The sequence below is a fragment of the Musca domestica genome, unplaced genomic scaffold, assembly GCF_030504385.1.
Source record: "Musca domestica strain aabys unplaced genomic scaffold, Musca_domestica.polishedcontigs.V.1.1 16, whole genome shotgun sequence".
Classification (NCBI taxonomy): domain Eukaryota; kingdom Metazoa; phylum Arthropoda; class Insecta; order Diptera; family Muscidae; genus Musca; species Musca domestica.
The window spans coordinates 4,181,904-4,205,155 of NW_026712219.1; the positions used below are offsets into that span (position 1 = coordinate 4,181,904).

The 23,252-nt window shown below is 34.4% G+C and overlaps 1 protein-coding gene across 9 annotated transcripts in view; it reads left to right on the top strand.

Moving 5' to 3' along the window:
• Positions 1-208: 208 nt before the first annotated feature.
• The window catches only part of LOC101897210 (PDZ and LIM domain protein Zasp), a 368,113-nt gene continuing 345,069 nt past the window's right edge, over positions 209-23,252 (top strand). For 7 of the 9 annotated variants that reach the window (XM_020034597.2, XM_020034598.2, XM_059120019.1 and 4 more), the window contains exon 1: positions 19,925-20,123. The gene's annotated coding sequence lies outside the window, so the exon portion shown is untranslated. Of the gene's footprint in view, positions 817-19,924; positions 20,124-23,252 lie in introns of those variants that run through there. The other 2 variants (XM_020034594.2, XM_020034603.2) reach the window with 2 other exon arrangements.

The window sequence follows — 23,252 nt, forward strand, 5'->3', positions numbered from 1 at the left end:
TTTAGGCCATGGCAACTCTAAACGACAAGTACTTAGCAAAAAGGTTCATTGGTTGTTGGTTAACTCATTGTTCGGTCTCTGGATGTGTGTACAAGTGTGCGGCCACTGTTGTTGTTTTTGTTTTGCTGCTGTTGCTGTTGGTGTGTCTTAAAGATCTTTAAAAAATCATTCGCTTATTTGCATTGAACGCGCACGGTACGTTACGTTGGTGGTTACGTCGATTGATTGTTAGTTGAGTTTTTGTTTGTAAACCAAAACAAAAAAAAAAAATCGAAAGAAAAAAAAAAACAAAGCAACAACATACATAAAAATCAAATAATTTTTATATTCAATCATCAATTCAAAGCAAAAACCTGAATTGAAAATTCAAATACGAAAAAAATAAATTAAATAAAAAAACTAAATTTATCCCAACTAAAATAAACAAACAATTCAATGAACGGCGGCGTAAAATAATAAACACAACAACAGCAACAAAAAAAGCAGCAAGATAAAAAGCAAATAAAAATAAACAAAAACAACAGCAGTAGCAGTAGCAAACAAAAAACATCAGTGTATGTGTAAAACAGCCGCAGTCAGAAAATATCTCATCAGAAATTCTATCGTTTTTTCGTTTATCATTTAAATATAAAAAAATTAAAACAAAAAATCTGACAAGAAATTTGGATAGGAATTGATAAAAGAAGTAGATACAAATAGCAACAAAACCATTGGAGCAAAAAGTTAAAGCATCAACTATTTGGATTACTCTCTGCCCTTCAAGGCGATCGTGGAGCAACAACCAATACTAAGGATTACATTTTTCATCTCGATCAAGTAATTATTCAACATCAAGTTTTATTTTTTATTTTTTTTTTGTTCATAATTGATACATAATTTATGCAAACGGAATGACATTGTGTAGATATTTCTTAGAATTTTGAGTCATTCCTTCATGAGAACATATTTGGTGGCATGAGAAGATCATTTTTTGCTTGGAATATGAAAAAGATTATGAAAACGGAACTTCATTTGATATAACATCGAAAAGTGTGTGAGATATGTTATGCCTGATTCGAAAACATAAGACTAGAAATATGGTGCGAATTATGGAGGGTATTAAGAGTTTGGCCCGACCAAACTTAAAACATTTTTATATCCTGCACCACCCATTGGTTTAGGGAAACAAGATACACCCGCAGTTACTTATGTCGATCTTCATCGAATCATATATATAGTCATACCCCGCAAGGGTATTGTGTTTTCTTTAATAGTTTCGTGTTGGTTTCTTTTTCCCCATATATAATACATACAGGGTGAGATAAAAAACTGCAAGTTTAATTTTTTTTGGAATTGGTCACCTTTGGCACGAATTATGACCTTCAAACCGTCACACGCTGCCCGAATGTTGCTCTTCGGTATTTTAGCCCATTCCCGGCGAAGCGCTTGCTTGAGGTGATCGACACTTTGGTATTTTTTAGTGCCAACCTTCCATTCCAAAATTCTCCAGACACAATAGTCCAACGGATTGGTATACGGAAATTTTGGTGGCCATTGTGCGCTGGAAATGAAGCGAGGAACCTCATTTTGTAACCATTCTTGGGTGTCGCGTGCTGAGTGCGATGGTGCTGAGTCCTGTTGGAATGTCCAAGGTCTTCGGACAAAACGTTTGCGTGGCAAAGGCTTTAATACACCCTCCAGAATATTATGGCGGCCCACACCATAACCATGGCCGGCAATTTTGTTCTGGTGGCCAATCGAAGGTGCACATTTTCAGCTGACCTCTTTAGCAAGTAAACACGATAATTTTTATACCCAACACCATATTATGGAGGGTATATTAGTTTGTCATTCCGTTTGTAACACCTCGAAATACACAAAGTGCATAGATTCCTGATAAGCATAAAATTCTATATCGGTTTAGCTATGTCCGTCCGTCCATCCGTCTGTCCATCTGTGGAAACGAATTGAAGTAGATTGATAAAATTTTGCTCAACTGCATGTTAGTCTACAGGAATTTTGGTATTGAAAATGGGACATGTAGGTCCAAGTTTTGGCATAGGTCCCATATAAAGGTACCTCCTGATATTCGGTATTTTGATGATTTTAGCGAATTTATTCACCGGAATTGTTTCAAATTTGGTATTTAAAGTTCGTGATGGATACTATAGCCTACGACAGAAAATTGTCTATGCAGGTCCACGTCTTCGTATAGCCCCCATATAACGGTACCTTCCGATATTCGGTATTTTGATTTTATCGATTTTTTTTTAAGTTTCGCATTTGAATATTGTAATGGCTTATAATAATGTTACCTACGCAGGTTCATGCCATCGTATAGACCCTAATATAATAGCTACATTCGGTATTTTTAAGATTTTACAGAATTTTAACGGCATTTATTGTTTTTGAGAATTGCCATATTCGTTCCAAATGGCCCGGCCGAACTTTCAGCTTTTTTACTTGTTTTGTTTACAAACTGCTGGACAACGATTGTTTTCTCCTCGAAGAAAACCAAATTCGGCAGTTCACCGCTTTCGGCCAAGCGAAGCAACTCTTTAACTTTTTTGGGTCTATTTTCTTTCTGTTTTGGTGTAGGTTCTTGCACTTTTTGCAATTTCAATGGATTTACCCCGAGCTCATTTCTCAATATTTGTCGAATGGATTATTGCGATATGTTCAGCACACGAGCCATTTTTCCGCCACTGCGTCGCGGATTCCGATCAAGTCGCTTCTTTACTTTTCTTTTCATTTCTGCTGATGTTGCTGCTTTCTTCCGTCTACTTTCTTGACGTCGGGCTACGATGCCAGTATCACGGTAACGAGCGATGGTTCGAGACACAAAAATTTATTCACATTTAAATGCTGGAGTGCGCTAATGATAGCCACATGTGGTTTTCCAGCCAAATATGAAGAAATTACATTCCATCACGAATTTCCATCACGAATAACTTTTTCTGGAAAAAATCTCACCAAAAAGCTTTTGTACGCTTGTAAACAGTAAAATGAGCTGTCATTTAAATAATTTTAACAGCTTCCGAACGAGTGGCTTAGAAATGACAGCAGTCTGAATTTGGTTGCAGTTGTTTCCATCTCACCCTGTATAGTCATACCCCGCACGGGTATTGTGTTTTCTTCAATAGTTTCGAATCAAAAAATCGGCGCTAAGCTCATTAATTGGGATATATGGTCTGTATCATGCGCAATTAAGCATTTCAAGGTAGGCATCTCTAATCTATTTAATTATTACTTCTGACACAATTTAGGTGGATATTTTGAAAGCTATAGCAGGTATGGAAAACATTTTCATTCCATGTTAAAAAAGCAAGTGAAAAAAAACAGTAAGTTCTGCAGTTTTGAGCTTTGAATATCCTCCACGAAATTTGCAAATTTAAAAAAAAACATAATCCGTTTAAAAATATTGCTAAAATCATGAAAATATCGAATGTGGGGAGGTTTCGTTATATGGGTCTCCATGAAGACGTGGACCTGCATTCGCAATTTTCTGTCATTAGCTGTAGTACACATTTGGAACTTCAAATACGATATTTGAAACAATTCCGGTGCGTAACGCCCTACAACCATGGAACCAGTGAATATTTGGAGGAACCGGTATATAAGGGCTATACGAAGACATCTTATTGTTGGATGTAGTACCCATTGCGAACTTCAAATGGTTGACGTCAAAGGCACTGTAACTCACCAAAGAAAGCTCTATTTCCATTAAATATCAAAAAAAAAAAATATTTGTAATAATGTTACAAAAAAAAGTCATAGTATTACCTATTTAACGGATTTCGGAGATCGTCCTTTTTCTAGTTGACGCATGAAGTAAGTTTAAAGATTTATAAATTACTTGATATTTTGATACGATGTATTTCTGATATATGACGGTTCCTCCCGATATTCGTTGTTTTGATAATTTTCGCCACATTTTTCCACGGATTTGTCTAAAAATTGGCATTTGTAGGTCATAATGGGTTCTAGCTCTGGCGGCGGAACATTGTATGTATAGGTCCGTATTTTAGTATAGCCCCCATATAACGATAGCTCCCGATATTCGGTAGTTTGTTGGATGATTTTTGCCACATTTTTTCACGGATTTGTCTAGAAATTAGTATTTGTGGGCCGTAATGGGTTCTAGCTCCGGCTATATAACGATACCTCCCGATCTTCAGTAGTTTGTTGGATGATTTTTGCCACATTTTTATACCCTACAACACATGTGTTGGGGGTATTATAAGTTTGATTGGGCCAAAAATTATGTAACACCTCGAAATATTGGTTTCCCACATAGGAAAGTATATATGGATCTTCCTAGCTCGCCGAGCTGAGTCGATCTAGCTATGTATGTGCGTCCGTCCGTCTGTCCGTCTGTCCATGTTAATTTGTAATCACTCTACAGGTCGCAATTATGGCCCGATCTTCAATTTATGGCCCGATCGAAATTTAGAATGGAGGTGGGGCTAGGGTCAGAATAGTATCCTATTTCTTTTGGAGATGATCGCATAATATTTAGGGGTTGAAATGGACCAAAAACTGAAAAAATTGATTTTGCAGTTGCTCTACAGGTCGCAATTATAGAACAATCAAATCGGAAGTTAGCGTGGGGCTAGAGCTTAGGGCTGGGTAGAAGCCCTCCAATTTTGATGGTCATCGGGTAATATTTAGTGGGTGAATTAGGCCACAGCATTTGTGTTAATAATAGTCAAAGTCAAAAATTAAACCGCGAATACTTTTAATCCCGGCGAAATTGCAAATAGACGAACAGGTCAATCCTGACCGTTTCGTTGATGCCGATAGTAAATATACCGGATATATATAGCGAAATATATATAATGTGTATATACAGATATGCTTATATCTCAAAAACGGCTGGACCGATTTGGACAAATTTTGCCAATTCAGAATGCCCTCTTGGCATAAAAGAATAAAATATAAAAAAAATCGATGACAATAATGGTGTTTATATAGATTTTGTAGTATTTTGTGACATTTTTTTATTTTTTTCATATTTTTTATCGCATGCGATTTTTTTAATTTGACTTATAATATTGAAGTGTATATTTTGTAATATTTTTTCACCTTACAACACAGGTTGGGGTTATTATATACAGATTGCAATTATCGGCCGATCCTCACAAAAATTGTCATTAGGATAGTTTTAGGCTCAGAATGGCTAGGGATATTGTTTTCAAAGATGTCCGCAATGTATTTAGGGTTTAAATGAACCAACAACTAAAAGTTTTCCTGATTTTGCAGCCGTTATAAAGGTCACAAATAGAAACCAAAGGTCACGAAATCTCGCATGAAGTTAGAGTTTAGGACAGCGGGTAGAATGGACCACTACTTTTGTGTGAAAAAAAAAACAAAAGTTTAAATTCTACCGAAATGCTGAAAATAACTTACAGGCGATATCCAAAAAAGGCGAATTTCTTGCTTTTTTATGCTGATTTCGTTGACGAATATTGCCAAAATATCGCAAATCATATAGATGAGTCTGAATTTGGAGATACAGAGGGGCGTCTTGCTTTTGGAGATGATCGCAATGATGAGAGATGATCGTTCAAATGATCCAAAAACAGAAAAAATTTCCTGATCACACAATTGAGGCCAATCGACACGCCTGAGAAGATAGCTACGCACAGGGAAGAGTACTGGAATTTGGATAACCATTGGATTATATTAAGACGTAAAATGGACCGCAACAACTAACAGCACGACGGAGTGCGTAAATATTGGGCAAATGTCCCTGGTCAAAATGCTAAGAGTAATATCTGGGTAGTGCTCCGTGACATAATTTCAAAAGCGAAATCTTCCAAAATTTGGACATGAGAGGGCTTCTAACATATTGTAGTGTCGTAGGGTATCACATGGTCGGCCCCGTACGACTAAAGCCTTTGCTTACTTGTTTTGTCTAGAAATTAGTATTTGTAGATCGTAATGGGTTCTAACTCCGGTGAAAGAACAATGAATATCTAGGTCCATGCTTCCTTATAGCGCCCACCGATATTCGGTAGTTTGATATTCCTAGTCACATTTACCCACGATTTTTTTAAAAATTTGGCATTTACGACTCGCAATAGATAACAATTGTAATATAAAGATTCCTAAATAGGCACCCATTTCGGTATGACCCCATATAACGGCCTCACTTAGTTTATGGTTTTTTGGTAAGTTTAACTGCATTATCCAAACGATCTGAAGTTTAAAGTGGAAAACGCTTGAATTCAGATGCTTTTATTTAAAAATGTTTTCTCTCCTCGACCCGCCCGAGTTAATGTTTTTTTACTTGATTTAGGCAAAAAATATCAATATAAATCCGTCAATGGGAGTTACTTCCACATAATGAAGTATGGATTGAATTATTAAATTTTTGTCACATTCAAATCAATCAAATTTTTGAAATAGGTCATGAATTAGCACCCATATAAGAATGGCATTCCAATTAAACCTATTAATTTTTCCAGGCAAGCTGCATTAGGATTCTCCGTAAGCACTTTTCGCTTTGCTTCGCCGGGAATTCATGGCTTACATATTAAATTCTCTACCACTTATCAAATTGGGAGGGCAGGAATTTTGAATAGTGTGAATCTGTTAACATTGTTAAATGTTTTATTTTATATTTATTGCAATTTACCAAATACAAATTTAAATTCAATTTTCATAACCCTTTGAGTCGCCATACACCAACTGACCCTATATTAAAAGTATACGTCATACAAGTATCTCAGTTTGATACAATCCAACATATTTACTTTATTTTGGTTTCTTCTTTCTTCTACAAAAAAAAAAAAAGACAAATCCGGTTTTTGCTGATTTTTTCGGAATTTTTCATTGTGTCAGTTGTTGTTGTTTTTCTGGTTCTTGCTATTTTGGAATTTGTTTTGATTTTGTGTTTTCATTTTTATTTTCTGTATCAATTCACAGAGAAAGAAGAAAGCTTTACGAATCTTTTCTGATTTTGGTGGGTGTTTCTTTTTCGTTTTTCGGTTTATGAAATTGATTGATGTGCTCCAGTTTGTTGGTCAACAATCTTAAAAATAATATTTTTGTATAAGAGCATTGTAGCTTCTTTGAAAGATTCTTTTCGAAGATTTTTTGAAATTGAAATATGAGTTAAGGCAATATATGAAAACTAAAGGTTTTTGGGTAAAACTAAGGTAGCACAATGGCGCCCAAATGTTTGTGTGTACTTTGATTTGTATTGGGATTATTTATTTCAGTTTTTATACACTACACCACAAGGTGGTCAGGGTATTATGTCTTTGTGCATTTGTTTGTAACAGACAAAAGGAAACGAGATTGAACCACAGTTCCTTTTGATGGTCTGCATAGAATCACATTTGATTGAGTTGATTTATGAATATCCGTCCGTCTGTGATAATCGGTCAAATCGGGGATAATCGCTCGAAATTCAGATATAGCTCCATATATATCTTCGTACGATTTCAGACCAGAAAAAAGTGTATTGATGAAAATCGGTAGCGATATACAGTGTGAGATGAAAAAACTGGAACCAACTTCAGACTGCTGTCATTTCTAAGCCACTTGTCCGACAGCTGTTAAAATTATTCCAGTGATAGCTCATTATATTGTTTACAAGCGTATAAAAGCCTTTTGGTTAGAAGTTTCCAGAAAAAAAGTTATTCGTAATAGAATTCAAGCGTGATAGCGTGATTTCTTTATATTTGGCTGGAAAACCACAAGTAGATATCGTTAGAGCACTCCAGCATTTAAATGTGATACTCGTAGCGTAGCTTGATGTCAAGGAAGGGGATGGAGAAAAAACAGCAACATCAGCAGAAATGGTTCGAAAGGAAAAGAAGTGACTTAATCGAAACCGGTGTCGCAGTGGCCGAAAAATGGCTCATGAGCTGAACATATCACAATATTCCATTCGGTAAATATTGTAAAATGAGCTCGGGGAAAAGCCATTGAAATTCTAAAATGTGCAAGAACTTACACCTCAGCAGAAAGAAAATAGACTCAAAAGAGCTAAAGAGTTGCTTCGCTTGGCCGAAAGTGGTGAACAGCCGAATGTGGTTTTCTCCGATGAGAAAACATTCGTTGTCCACCAGTTTGTAAAAAAGCAAAATTATCGTGTATACGTGCTAAAGAGGTCAGCTGAAAATGCGCACCTTCGGTTGGCCACCAGAATTCAGGCGCTGACCATGGTGATGGTGTGGGCCGCCATAACATCCAATGTTCTCTCTCCGCTCGTATTAATCGACCTTGGCATAAGAATAAATGCCGAATATTATCGCGAAAAAAATCTGGATTGTGTATTAAAGCCTAGGTCACGCAAACATTTTGGCCGCAGACCTTGGACATTCCAACTCAGGACTCAGCACCATTGCACTCAGCACGCACCACCAAAGAATGGTAACAAAATGAGGTTCCTCGCTTCATTTCCAGCGCACAATGTCCACCAAAATCTCCGGATACCAATCCGTTGGACTGTTGTGTCTGAAGTATTTTGGAAATCAAGGTTGGCACTAAAAAATACCAAAGTGTCGATCATCTCGGGCAAGCGCTTCGCCGGGAATGGGCCAAAATACCGGAGAGCAACATTCGGACTGCGTGTGAAGGTTTTATTGGCCGTTTTAAGACCATAACTCGTGCTTGAGGTGACCAAATCTAACAAATCTAAACTTATTCTAAAAATTTGATGCTATTTCCGACATTTTTTGGTTTTATTCAACAAAATTTAGAAAAAAAAAACAAGTAAAAAAGCTGTAAGTTCGGCCGGGTCGAACTTTAAATACCCTCCACCATTTGGTACAAATTTGGCATTTTTCAAAAAATTAAAATCCTTTAAAAATTCTGTTAAAATCTTAAAAATACCGAATCTAGCCGTATATTAGGGTCTATACGAAGACGTGGACCTGCATACGCAACTTTTTCATTAGCGTGCACATACAATTTTCTGGCATAGGCTGTAGTATCCATTATGAACTTCAAATACAAAATTTGAAATAATTCCGGTACATAATGTCGCTAAAATCATCAAAATACCGTATATCGGGGGTACCGTTATATGGGGGCTATACGAAGACGTGGACCTGCACGGACAATTTTCTGTCACAGGCTGTAATATCCATTATAAACTTTAAATACCAATTTTGAAACAATACCGGTAAATAATGTCGCTAAAATCATCAAAATGCCGCATATCGGGAGATACCGTTATATGGGGACAATACCAAGATGTTGACCTACTTGGCCCGTTTTCAATACCAAAAGTCCTGCAGACATAATACATATTTGAGTAAATTTTATCAACTTACTTCATTTCGTTCGGAAGCTAGAGTAATTTCCACAGACGGACAGACGGATAGACGGACAGAGGGACGGACAGTGTTAGATCGACATAGTATTTTATGCTGGTCAAGAATATACAGGGTTGCCCATATTCGACGGACCCATCTTGCAACGCCATAACTTGTGACAGAGATGTCACATCGCTTAATGACATAACGCGTTTGAAGCGTCAGTCCAAGCAGATTTTTACCATGAACCAATATACGCCACGCGAGCGCTCAGAAATAGGTGAAATTACATTCAACAGAAGAAGTCAATTGTGAAAACTCAACGTGCTTTAAAACATTAAAAAATGTGAGAAGTGCGCCTTCTAAGGGACCGTAAATAAGCAAAATTGCCGTTTTTACGCTACTGAAAATCCTCAGGAGATTCAAGAAGTGCCTCTTCATAACGAAAAAGTCACAGTTTGGTGCGGCATTCGTGCGAAAACGGTCATTGGGCCGTTTTTCTTCCAAAATGAAAATGGCCATTCTGTTACCATCAATAAGGAGCGTTATCGCGACATGATGAGCAATTTTGTGATGCCAATTATTCGTCGAAAGCATGTGAGGCAGTTCTGGTTTCAACAAGACGGCGTTCCACCGCACACAAGTCGCATGTTTATACTTTGTGGGGTCTAAAAAGTATATTTCGAGATGTTACAAATGGAATGACAAACTTAATATACCCTCCAAGCTATGGTAGAGGGTATTAAAATGTAAAAAATTATGGGGTATGACTTTGTTGCAGTTTTTTTTTTATCTCGCCCTGTATCTGTTTTATCAGATTTTTTATTTAAGTTCCTCACATTTGTAAAATGCTCACTGCAACAACGATATTTGGGGCCGGCTATCAGATAAAGTATCGAAATACCTTTGTTAAATTTTAAAGATATCGATTCAGATTTGGATATAGCTCCCATATATACTTTCTTCCGATTTTACGTTTATTCTGCCTAATTGGCATGAATTTTGATGAATATCGGTTCAGACACGAATGCCTTCACAAATTAAGTAGAAATCGATTAAGAGAAACATATTCCTCCATATATTAGTTCCTTTGGACCTTATATTATAACTATTTCAATCAAAGTTGGTATGATTTAATTCTCACAAAGTCCCCATGTAAACTTTTATTTGTTATGTGAAGCTCAGTAGGGGTGTAGGACATCATAAAGTCGGGCCTGTCCGACTTTTGAATTTTCTTCACATAAGAACTGGAAATAACAACTGATTTATGGCGATCTGGGATATTGGGTATTATTTCAAATTTTTAAATCAAATTGTCTGAAATCACATTCCTTATATTTTGAGAAAATTATAATTTTACCCTGTTAATCGCATAAATTATAAACAAATTACAATTTTAGATTATCGAATATTATTGTTAATTCTTTAACTAAATATTTAGAGATCAATAATTTCTAATTAGCACCATGATTACTTAATTTGTTATGCATTGAACGCCCAAGAATGTATTCTCATATATCTGCAAACATACATATATATGTCTTGTTCTCAAACCATTAGTTATGTATATGTCAAATCAATAATAGCCCTGATTGATACATTCCATTTTGCCATTAGAGAACAAGAAGTTGAAAAGAATCCTCAATATATCAACTGACAAAATGTCAAGCAAAAATGTTCTATTCTTAAATCGCAAACATAAAAAAGCAAATTGTTGTTCCCCCGACCCTGAAATTTGATATTGGTTCCCAAAAAAACGTTAAAGCTTGACGCAGATTTGCTTCTTATGTGTGTCTTGTTCTTGCTACTTGTTGAATGACGCAATGAAGAAACGCCATTAAAAACGCTGGCCGTAGACGACAAACAGCCAATATTTTATTAACATCATAAAAATTTGTCTCAAGAAATAAAAAAAAAAAAAACAGAAGCGAAACATTGATAATTATTTCTGTCGATGACTTCAAATCAGGGCATAAATATTGTTTTTCAATAAAAAAAAAATTGACAAATAACTGTATATATGTATGTATATGAGTTGATAATTTTGGGCAAGTGAAAATAATAAATATTTCGGGATCATTAACATTTCCAATGACATAAATAATTTTAATGTGCACTATTGAGTGTCACTGGCGTGACATAAAAAATTGCTGTTTGTTTTTGTTGTTTTTATTTTTCTAAATTTCAATTTGTGAGAAAATCGGGTGGTTCTGAACCAAAATAGGTGAATCCGATTTGGTCTAAACTTGGTACATGGCAATGTTTTTGTCAAACTTAGATCGACTTCGGAGATGGGCAATATCGGTCCACTCCTTCTAGAACCTCCCACACAAAAGGACGAAATGTTCAAAAAATATATTTTCTGCACAGAAAGAGAATCGATAATCCGATTTTGCTCTAACTTTGCAAATCCTAATATGTGCGTCAGTGTTAGGTCCGATACGAAAATGGACAATATCGGTCCAGTCCATCAAGTACCTCTCCCACAAATGGTCAAAATTTGGAATAGTTACAATTTTTAAAAAAAATGTGATCAAGGAGTCCGATTGTCTTTAAATTTCACACATCCCAATACGTTTATTGACCTAAGATCTCCATCTGGTACATCCCCCCCACCCTCAAAAGGTCGCATTTTTCAAAAAATATATTATCTACACAGAAAGAGAAAGAATGATCCAAATTTAATATTTGCGTCAGCCTTACGTCAAGTGCGAAAATGAACACTATCGGTCCACTCCATCAAGTACCTTCCCCACAAAAGGGTCAAAATTTTGAATAATTACAACTCTTATAAAATGTGAAGTAATAGTCCTATTGTCTTCAAATTTCACACATACGATTCCTTTTATAAAACCAAGATCTAGTGTTAATATGGAATACAGCGGTCCACTCCTTCTGATAAATATATTTTCTGCACAGAAAGAGAAAGAATGATCCGAATTTGCTCGATCTTTACAAATCTTAATATTTGCGAAATCAACTTCCGATTCCACTAAGACTTGACACGTCTGAGTATTTCTATCAACACAGCATCTGTTATAAGGATGGTAGAGATCGGCCCATTCCTTCTGGTACCTCCCCCATATATGGTTCAATATTTTAAAATACAAAACGCTAAGGATATGACCGCAAGTTTCACAAAAATATTATGTTGTGCTAAGTTCGGAATAAATTAAATACTCCCTACAAGCACACCTTTCAGACGGACAAACTTTACCCAATAGAACATCGGGTTAAGATATGCTTCATCCAAAAAACGGTTTTAGATTCGTTTTAGGAAAACCTTTTCAGCACATTTGGAGTCGATCTAAAACTATCTGTCCGCTCGCATAATTAAAACCAAAGGTTTTTTGAAATCATTAAAATATGTGTTCTCCATATTTTATTACGACTGCAAGTAAGTCAGAAAAAAAAAGCCACTCCAACTTTGGTAATATCCTGCAGCAGACAGATTTGTGTATTTGTTTGTAACATGCAAAATGCAACGAGATAGACCTTGAGCTTGAGCTGATTATTGTACCTGGAGAAGATCACCGGTATTGTCGATTTTTTATTCATTTTTGAATTTTTACTTTCGATTTCTGTGAGACACATAATGTCATATTATGTTATTAATTTTGTGCTATTTTTGGGGTACCAGAAGGGGATGATAAGTTTAGACGAAATTGGTTACTACTTTCTAGAGTTGCCGTGCGAACCAGACATACAGACTTAAATATGTACATCCTCTGAAGATATTGGGCGCCAAACACAATGCAAACAATTGAAAACCAGTAAAAAAAAGTCTTAAAGACGGGCGGGCCGACTTTATGCTAATTTTGTAGAGCTCCGCATAACAATTTAAAGTTTTTATGGGAGAATTCAATCATACACTCTATGATTATAATTATAATTTAAAGTTCAAAGGACTAAATGTGCCGAAGCATTTGTATCTTTTAAATTCGGACTTGTATTGCCCATTTGGTGCACAATTAATTTGAAATCGGATAAAGATATAAATGGGAGCTATATCCAAATCGGAACCGATCTCGATAAAATTTATCAAAGTTATTTCTGAGCTGTATTTGATATATTTCCCTGAATATCGTTGTTAGGGAGTGCATATTATGGCTGTGGTTAACAAATATAACAAATCGGATGCACAGTATTTTTGGGAGCTATAGCTATACCTGAACCTATCTTCAGCAAATTTTACATATTAGCTTCTAGACTCAATTTGGGTGTAAGTGCCAAATTCTATCCTATTTGGGCAAATATTAGACATTTGGTGCACAATAAAAGGTAAATCGGACGCTATATCCAAATCTGAGCCGATCTCGATAAAATTTAGCAAATGTATGTCTGAGCTGTATTTGATATATTACCCAAATATTGTTGGTAAAGAGTGTATATTACGGCTGCGGAGGACAAAAATAACAAATCGGATAAACAATATATATGGGAGCTATAGCTATATCTGAACCGATTTCGATCAAATTTGGCATACTTATTTTCAGGCTTAATTTGGTTGTATGTACAAAATTCCATACTGTTCGGGTTGATATTACACGTTTGGTGCACCATAAAAGGCAAATCGGACGAAGATATATATGGGAGCTATATCTAAATTTTAACCGATTATCTCCAATTTCAATAGGGTTTGTCCTTGGGCCAAACAAATGATTTGTGAAAAATTTCATCTGGATCGGGTAATAAATGCGAAATGTACTTTGTTTACAAAAGTACATGGACAGGCAGACGGACGGACATGCATAAATCGACTCAGAATGTGATTCTATCCAGATCATCAAAAGGAACTATGGGTCTATCTCGTTTCCTTTTGCCTGTTACAAACAAATGCGCAAAGACATAATACCCTGACCAGCTTGTGGTGTAGGGTATAAAAATTCATTGATTGGGCGCAAGAACAAATCTTATTGAAATAGGTGAAAACCAAAGAGCACAATGTGCTGGACGCTTTTTTGGTAGATAAATTCTCATTCTCTATTCTCCACTTCCATAATTTCCTTCATCTGAAAAAATTATGTGCTATAGCTCAAATGAGTACTTCGAAAGATTGCTCACCATGTTAAGTGTCATCAATCAAATTTATTCATTATTTTCAATTGACCTAATTTTTCGATTCAATATACATAATAAATTCAGAGAATTTTGTTGCAAAAAACAGACACACACACACACAAACCAAATTAAATAATAAATTTAATAATGATCTAAGACCTTGAAGTGTTAAAAGTATAAAATAATTTCGATCAGAGAAAAAGCAACAACAAATCACATTTGTTGGCGAGTAAATTGCCAATGGATTTTCAAGAAAATTATGTTGCAACATATTTGGTATAACAAATCTCAACGAATACATATACATGCGCACACACACACACACGCTTACAATATTATGATATTTTGAGGAAAATTTGTGCGGCGGCATGTTCTAACAATAAATCGTTGTTGCCGTAGTCTCCCAGAGAAGAAAACGACAAAAATTACAGCGAATTATTTTTTTTCTTTCGTTTTGTGGGCCAAGGTTGAAATATAATATAGTTCAGCGATGTGAACAAAAATCAAATTAAGAAACATTTCATCTAAACACACACACACACGTACGGGAGCTATTGTATTCGACATTTTACAACATATCGTAAACGATTTATGTTTGAGGAAAATGTTAAGAATGCTGGGCTGGCTGAAGGCAAGCACGCATTATTAATGACAATTTCATTTACGAAATGCTATAGGCCGAGACCCCATGCCATAACGAATGATTCTGAAGGCAAATACAATGTTGCAATGCACTGTGTGGCATTCTATCTATAATTTTTTGGATCACATCAGGGGGTGTTGCTTAATTTTTTCCCCAAAAATTAATAAAAATATTTTATTATTTCATTTGAAAATAAAAGAATATTTTGAAAATAAAGCAATATAGAATATTTTAATACCTTTAAATTGGTTTCAACATAGTTTAAAAGCTAGAGAGGCGTTCATTTATATTCTTTGGTATTTGCTTTTAAAGCGGCAAATATCTTTCTTAAAACTTCAGAAGTATAGAAAAATTCATCATGACACCGATAGCAGTAGATGTTGTCTTTTTTTTCCATAGATACTTCAAACTTAATGTTGGTCCAATGCATGAATATTTTCTATATTGGGAAATCATAATTTTTGGTCGTATGTAAGAGAGGTACAATGAGGGGTTTATAAATATATCAAAAGTACATCATTTAATTTAGTCAGAAATATTGAAAATTATTTTTATTTTCATATTTTATGTGAGTTGTGTCTATAGAAAATTGTGTCCGTTCGGGAGGTACAATTAAGTAAATTCTAAATTCAACTTGCGGAAATGCGAATCACCCTGTTTACAGGGTTAGATCAAAAACCAGTAAAGAAAGTCCTAAAGTCGGGCGAGGCCGACTTTATGATACCCTACACCACTTTGCTAATTTAGTAGAGCTGCACATAACAATTAAAAGTTTTTATGGGAGAATTCAATCATACACGCTATGATTATAATTATAATTTAAAGTCTAAAGGACTAAATATGCCGAAGCATTTTAAATTCGGACTTGTATTGCCCATTTGGTGCACAATTAAATTGAAATCGGAAAAAATATGTATGAGAGCTATATCCTATCTATAACCGATCTCGATAAAATTTGGCAAAGATATATCTGAGCTGTATTTGATATATTTCCCTGAATATCGTTGTTACGGAGTGCATATTACGGCTGTGGGTAACAAATACAACAAATCGGATGAGCAATATATATGGGAGCTATAGCTATATCTGAACCGATTTCGATCAAATTCGGTATACTTATTTTCAGCCCTAATTTGGTTGTATGTGCAAAATTCCACAATATTCGGGCTGATATTACATGTTTGGTGCACCATAAAAGGCAAATCGGACAAAGATATATATGGGAGCTATATCTAAATTTTTACCGATTATCTGCAATTTCAATAGGGTTCGTCCTTGGGCCAAACAAATGTTGTTTGGAAAATTTCATCTCAATCGGATAATAAATGCAACCTGCATTTTGTTCACAAGAATTCATAGATAGACGGACGGACGGATAGACGGAGTGACACGCATAAATCAACTCAGAAAGTGATTTTATGGAGATCCTCAAAAGTAACTATGGGTCTATCTCGCTCCCTTCTCCATGTTACAAACAAATGCACAAAGACATAATACCCTTACCTCAATATGGTGTAGGGTATAAAAAGGAAACAAACTCAAACGCCATCATTTTTACATTTTTCTTTAAAATTTTATTGAATAAAAGTAAAAATGTTGCTTGAGGTGATCGACGACACTTTGGTATTTTTTAGTGCCAACCTTGCTTTCCAAAATACTCCAGACACAATAGCCCAACGGATTGGTATCCGGAGATTTTGGTGACCATTGTGCTTTGGAAATGAAGCGAGGAACCTCATTTTGTAGTCATTCTTGGGTGGCGCGTGCTGATTGCAATGGTGCTGTGTCCTGTTGGCATGTCCAAGGTCTGCGGCCAAAAGGTTTGGGTACCCAAGGGTTTAATACACCCTCCAGAATATTTTAAGAGACCATCGGCTGTTATGGCGGCCTACACTATCTCCTTGGCCGTCGCTTGAGTTCTGGTGGCCAACCGAAGGTGCACATTTTCAGCAAGTTAACACGATCATTTTGAAAAAAAAAAAAAACAAAAATAGAAAACCAAATTCGACAGTTCACCACTTTCGGCCAAGCGAAGCAACTCTTTAGCTCTATTGAGTAAATTTTCTTTCTGTTGCGGTGTAAGTTCTTGCACTTTTTGGAATTTCAATGGCTTTACCCCGAGCTCAAAGTAGTCGCACTATCACGCTTAAATTCCATCACGAATAACTTTTTTCTGGAAAATTTTCAACAAAATGCTTTTGTACGCTTGTAAATTCTGAAATTTGATCAATGATGGGGAGCAAGATAGATCCGCCAAAGGGGTTTTGGAAGATCGAACTTTACGAAAAGTTCTAAAATTGTACTAAACTTGTAAAATGGTACCATTTGGTATTATGTGAACTGACAGCGACAAAAAATTTAAATTCGGTGATTTTGGAAAAGTGTGCGAAGTGTCTAAATCGTACTTCATTTGAAACATTTTGAAATGAATGAAGTGGAAATTTTGAAATTTTTTGTTGGGTTCCCTCTTATTAGTTGGTTTGTGATAAAGAGGTGGTTTTAGAAATGTGTACTGAAAGTGCACGAAAAATACTAAAAAGTACTATATTTGGTACAATTATTGGGTGACCATATAGTGCTTGAAATCTGAAATTTAGTGTTAGGGTCGATGTTCATGTGTAGCCTGGACATATGGACGTGATTTTGGAAATGTGCACTGTTGGTATCTGGTGGTTGTTTTGCAAATGCGTACTATAATTGCTTCAAAAGTACTAATGCCACTAATTTTGGATCACTGTTCTGGAGAGAACAGGTGTCTGGGAGGGCGAGAAATGTAGATTGTTTTGGATGCTAAATGTCACTAAATTCGGTATTATGTGAATGGATAGAGCTGAGATTCTGAAATTGGATATTGAGATCACTATTGGTTTCTATTGTCTTAACTCCCTGCAAAATTTCAGAAGGTTGGTCCATAATTGCGACTTGTAGCGTGATTACAAATTAACATGGACAGACAGAAGGATATGCAAAGCAAGATCGACTCAGCTCAGCTCATGGGTCTAGGACAAATATTTTTCTGTGTTACAAACTTTTTGGCCCAATTAAACTTATAATACCACCAAAACATAGTGTTATCAGGCTTTCGAAAACCTCGCTCGAATTTGTACAAAGAGTAATACTCACTCGAATCCGAGAGAGTGCGCTCCTGGGAGCAGACAAAAGTCAATCAAAGAGAGTGAGAAAACAAAACAGTGAAGAGTAGACTCCGTAAAAATCTCCCACGCTTCGAGAAATCCTGCTTGCAAGCTAATTTCACCCCGACTGGAAATTTGCAAATCTGTGCTCCGAGTGTTGTAGCGTATAATAAAAGGCTTATTTCATTATGACAACTATGGTAAAATTAAGAAAGTAAAGTCATTTGAAATGAGAATATCCATCTCTGCATTTTCTGTAATTTACCATGTAAAATGTCACTGCAAAGAAAATAGGTACCCATCTCTGATTTTTATTAAACTTGTTGTCAAATTAATAATTTTGAAAAAGTTGTTAACATATCATTAGATGACTTTATTCTCTTAATTCTACCATGGGTACGTATTTGAAGTCACGTAAAATATTATAAATAATTGAATGAATTGAAATAAGAAATTTTGGTCTTGTTTCACTGACTTGCCAATCCTTCTTTTCAAAACGGGTTTCGTCAATTTGGTGAAACTCGGTAACCCATTAAAATTAGAAATTATTTATTTGTGCTCCTCCTGCTCTATTTACTTTGCCGATTTCCTTTGTAAATTTCCTTCGTTGTTCTCCAAAAATTAATTGCATTGCAGATTGATTGTTTCTTTTTAACCTTTGGATCTTCAACTTTTTTAGCTTTTGAAAACATTTTATGGACTCGTCGATTGATTTATTTTAACTACGAGTTTTGATCTCCTCGTATTAACTTTGAAATTCAAATATCTAATGCCGAAATGTTTACAACGTCCAATGTTGCTGCAAACATCTCTCGCCACAATTCTCGTGGCATTAATCGATCGATCGTTTGTTCTATTGATTTGTAAGATTTATTTGGTACAAGTTTATTTTTGGTTACCACGATGAGTATCACGGCTAGAGAATGTTATTCTAATGTGGCTAATGTCGATGAGTTGTGTTTTTGTTTTGTTTAGCCGGCACTTTAATTTAGAATAAAACTTCCTGATGTGATGCGTTTTTTGTTTGTTTTTTTTGTTTTAACTCTGTGATTGATGTCTTTCAGTGTTGTTGTCTAGACCTCGATTTCGAAATAGTTCGCAGAGAAAGTGTAAACAAAACACCGCGCACACATTTCCGGATGACATTTTCGAAAATGTGGAAAACAATCAGAAACACATTTAACTTCAGCCAGCCAGAAAAACGAAAGGAATTGTGTAAACAAACAAGTGCAGGGTGAAAATATGTTCTAAAAGAAAAGTCTATAAAAACGGTGTGCGTTGTTTTTTTAAGAAAATAAAAGATTGAAAAAATAGTGTAAGATAAATAAATAAACAAACAAAAAAGCTCAATGAAAGAATTAAAAAAAAAAATCAAAGAAAACTTAAGTACACACACACCCATTCATGTGTCGTCTGTATGTGCGTGCGTGTATGCAATTGGGAAATTTCGAAAATGGCCAAAAGCCAAAAACGAAAAATCTCCTCAAAAACATCCATATTCGAAATTTTGTAGTTTTGTGGCCGTTTTTTGAATTGAAAATTGAAATGTGTGTTCGAAAACGGCAGCCAGCAAGCAATTCAATGCAAAATGTACAAATGGCAGAGAATCGGAAAATTAGAATACTCTGCGAGGCGAGAAAACTTTGGCTTTTCCCGTTCTCATTTGGTTTTTCTCAATCATTTTGCTTGGCGCGCTATACTTTTGGTGTCTGTCTGTTTCTTTCCTTCTTTTTTCCTCACTGCATGTGTAGGTAGTCTGGCCATTTGTGTCTGGTTGTCTGTATGTGCGTTTTTCTTTTCTTTTTTTTTTCGAAAAATTGTTTTACCCAATTTTCATGAATTTCCTTTAGTTGAGAGAAAATCGTCGCTTAGTTAACGTCGCTTTTGAACAGAAAACAAAAAACTAACAACAAACGAGAAAGAACAAAAATTCTTTCAATTCAGAGTAGAACCGCAAGAATTTACGAAGAACTCGAAAGACTCCTTTTCGCTTCAATTCAAATCCGATTCGATCGCTGTCACGACAAAAAAAAAGTTAGTAAAATTTTGTTACTATTTTTTGTAGTTATGTAAAATTGAAAAGTGAAGTTTGAAAAATAATGAAGAGAAGAAAATAAAATAAAATGGAATAAAAAATTATGCAGTAATAAATAAAAAATTACGAACAAAAAAAAAGGCCAGAAAAAAAAATAAAAAATGGAGGAACAAAATAAGAAAATAAATATATAAAAAATAAAAATATCTTTAAAAAAACCAAAAAAAAAAATACAATAAAATGCGAACAAATAAATAAATAAAAATATTTTTCATAAAAAAAAATATTTGTGAAATAAATAAATAAATATTTTTTTAAATATGAAACCAAGAACAAAAAAAAAAAATCTAAAATGAATAATATTATTTAATTTGTATCTAAAACTTAAAAAGTTAAAAACAGCAAAATATGGATAATTATAAAAAATATATATTTTTTAATTTCCTGCTGAATTTAATGCATAATAGTTTTGAGAGCAGGACCTAATAATTTTTTTTTTTTGTGAAAAATGAATAAATAAATTTTAAATATTTGCGAATAAATAAAAATAAAATAAAAGTAATTTTTTTTTAATTTTGCCTTAAGGCGGAGATCATATGTTCAGGATTCATGTGTTTATTTTTCATTCGAGACAAGCCTAATGATCTGAATATATTATATATTTTTTCATTTTATTCTGTTAATATTTAAAATAAAAAAAATAATTTTTGTGACAAAAAAATTAGTTTGTAAAAAAAATATTTTTATTTTTTGTGAACCAATATACACGAATATTAAAAGAAAACATATATTTTCAATTTACTTCTGATAGTTTTTTTTTTAAAAAAGAAACAAGAAAATTAAAAATAAATAAATTCCAAAAAAAACATTCTTTCAAAAATAAAAAAAAACTAGACTAAACTATATAAACAGAAATAACATTAAAAAATATTTTTTCTAAATAAATTTAAATGGGGTTGTTATGCATTGAAAATGTCAAAAAAATTTTTTTTATTGCCACTTGGAAAGGATCAAATTTTTTTTATTTATTTTTTTTAAATTATACGACTCTTGGGAAATTAAAAAAAAAAAACTTTAAGCCATAAAACATTTTACCAGGATTTTATATAAAAAAATTATTTTTTTTATTTTACGAAAATTCTGAAAATTAATTATTTTAAAAATATATACAATTCTTAATAATAATTTGTGATTAACTTTAACTTTGGGACTTAAATTTTTTTTAAACTTATTAAAATGAAATGAAATATATTAAAAATTAAAAAAAGAATATATTAAAAAAATTGATTGGAAATTATTTTGAAGGTTATGTGGTTACGAAACCAAATCATAGTTCAATTTCCAATGATTTGTTTTTTCGTTTGTTCGAACAAAAAAATCAAACGTGCGCCAAATAGTGCTAAAAAGTTTTCCTTTTCTTTGAATTGTTTTTGTTTGCCATCATCGTGGTGTGAATAATCAAATAAAATTAATTCGATCTTTTTTTAAACAGCCAACCATGCAACCAACCACCCGCCCACACATGAAATTATTTTGCCAGCGCCACTCATTGGCCCACAAAATCGAAAATGCCACTAGTTTTGCTATTTTCTATGTCGTCATATTCCCACTTGTTGTTGTTTGCTTTAATTTTTTTGCTCTCCTAGGCTTCTGGAGAACTGAACAACTCTAAACTTTGCGATCAGATTCCCTCCTTACTCAATAGAAGAAAAGAAAAAAAAAAAACTATTGCCACCTTACACAACAACAAGAAAATTATTAATACAGATTTCATTTTGAAATAAAAAAACAACAACAACAACAACTCACAAAACTTATAAAAGTTCTAAATTTTCATTTTTCTCGGTTTGTTGTTGGTTTTTCGTCTAATACGCCAACCGTACGAAAACATTTCAAGGTGATGATATTTTTAGAAAATATTTTTGCTCAACATACCTACAAAGAAACTAGCTTCTGGCGCATTTTATCTTCTCCACTGTTTGATTCACATTTTTTTTTTTTCATTTTTCTTGTCGTTTCGTTGTCGCTGTGTCGTGTTGGCCGATTCTGTCGTAAGAGTTGTTGGCCAACGCTGAATGGTTGTACGAATCTGCACATGTTCTAATCGCCAATACATAATGATGATGATGGCGATGGGCATGTGTTTGCTCGGTGTACCTTCTCTCGATCTTGAGAGATAAACACAGCTAGATTTTCAGTTTGTTTCGCCATTTCACCCTTCCCATTCAACAGGAACTAGATACCTAGAAAGAAATTGTTATGATTTTGCCATACTCACACGATATATTTTCTCTTCCTACCCTGCTCTGATTCTTTTCCTCCTACATTCTCATGCAATTTTCTGATGTGTACTACATTCTTGGAGATGGTGGGCCGGCATTTTTAAAACATGTGTGTGTGTCTGTATTTATTGATCTATTTTTTCGTTCACAAGAAAATTGTTTTTAATTATTTGGTTTGTTTACAAAGAGAGACCAACTAAACTTTCGTAAAATTAGCAGAGCAAAGTTTTCAGATAGAGTATAATACGGTTTAGTTTCAAGAAGTGTTGCCAAAAAGAGTCCCTTAGATAGTGCCCTATATTGTCCCTTTAGAGTAATCACTCTCAAAAATATTTTTTTATCTTGTTCAACTCCTCCTTTCATACCAAGTCTAGCTTGGTAATCGTAGCGTAACCCTTTTTTGGTATTTTCAAAAAGTGGAAGGGGACCGGGACCCAGCAATTAATAACTCTGTTCTAGAACCTGCAGTCATATGCCATATTTATGGTTTTTACAATTTTCTAGTTCCAATTCACGAACCACTTTTTACTAGACAAATGTACACGAGAAAAAGCTTCTGATTGACTGAAATTTGATTTGAATAATGGTCATCATGTTTTCCGCTTTTGAAATTGGATTTATAATGATTTAACTTCTAACTTCAAATTTATTTGGACTTAGGTACACTTTTATTTCATTATACCCTACACCACAATGTGGTCAGGGTATTATGTCTTTGTGCATTTGTTTGCGACAGGCAAAAGGAAACGAGATAGACCCAAAGTTATTTTTGAGGATCTGCATAGAATCACTTTCTGAGTTGATTTATGCATGTCAGTCCGTCTGTCCATGTATTCTTGTGAACAA